The sequence below is a fragment of the Salvelinus sp. IW2-2015 genome, unplaced genomic scaffold (assembly GCF_002910315.2).
Source record: "Salvelinus sp. IW2-2015 unplaced genomic scaffold, ASM291031v2 Un_scaffold1690, whole genome shotgun sequence".
Classification (NCBI taxonomy): Eukaryota; Metazoa; Chordata; class Actinopteri; order Salmoniformes; family Salmonidae; genus Salvelinus; species Salvelinus sp. IW2-2015.
Genome location: NW_019943088.1, coordinates 13,145 through 14,329, shown reverse-complemented (window position 1 = coordinate 14,329; position 1,185 = coordinate 13,145).

Below are 1,185 nucleotides of genomic sequence, written 5' to 3'. Positions count from 1 at the left end.
TCAGGGATCAGGTGAACAGAACGGAACTTGAGTTCTGTGATGTATGTTATGATATCAGCACCACTTCTCGTTAATCATAAGGCATACCCCCCGCCCCTCCTTCTTACGAAAGATCGTTTGTTTCTGTCGGCGCGATGCATTGAAGAAACCAGCTGCTGCACCGGAACTCGTTAGGGCGTCCTTGAGTATAGCGATGTTTCCGTGAAGCAGAGGCACGTTGCCATATCCTGATTCTCTCTGGAATGCTACCCGTGCTGCGGATTTCATCAACCTTATTGTTCTTAAGAGACTGGCCTTGGCCGAGTAAAGATGCTAGGAGTGGAGCGCGATGTGCCCCGTCTCCGAAGCCCTGACCACGAGACCGCCTCGTTTTCCCCTCTTTTTGGCGTCGCACAGGCGTTCGCCGGCTGGGTAGATCCATTGTATTGTGGGAAGGCAAAACACTGGATCCGTTTCGGGAAAAGTCATATTCTGGTAGGAAGATGACTGAGTTGACGTTAATCGTATATTCAGTAGTTCCTCCGACTGTATGTAATGAAAAACCTAAGAATTACCCGGGGTTACGCGATGTAAGAAATAACAACGTAAAAAAAATAATATATCATTGAGTTATTAAGCGCAACACAACATGCGCTCTCTTTTTGGCGGCCGGAGCTCCAACATGCAGGTGTTTCAGCCTAGCTCAATGATTTCTGTGGTGTGGGGCCAGCCAGCAGAAATAGAAGCATTGCGCCGTGATTGGCTCAGTGTTTTGTCACTCATGGGGACACTACGTCACAGGCCAAATCTAAGTCTTAGTAAGGGTAGACATTGAACATTGGGTCTGCATAGAGTTACATTAGAAGAGCCCTTCCAAGAAGGCTCAAGGTCATTGGCCACAGATAAAATGACGTCAAATCACGTTATATCAAATCAAATAAATGTATTTGTCACTTGCACCGAATACAACAAGTATAAGAACATACGGTGAAATGCTTACTTACAAGACCTTAACCAACAATGGGGTTTTAAGAAAATACCAAAAAAAGGAAGAAGTAAGAAGAACAAATAATTAAAGAGCATCAGTAAAATAACAATCGGTGCTATATTAACAGGGGGTACCGGTACAGAGTCATGTGCGGGGCACCGGTGTCGGGTAATTGAGGTATTGTACATGTAGGTAGAGTTATTAAAGTGACTATGCAT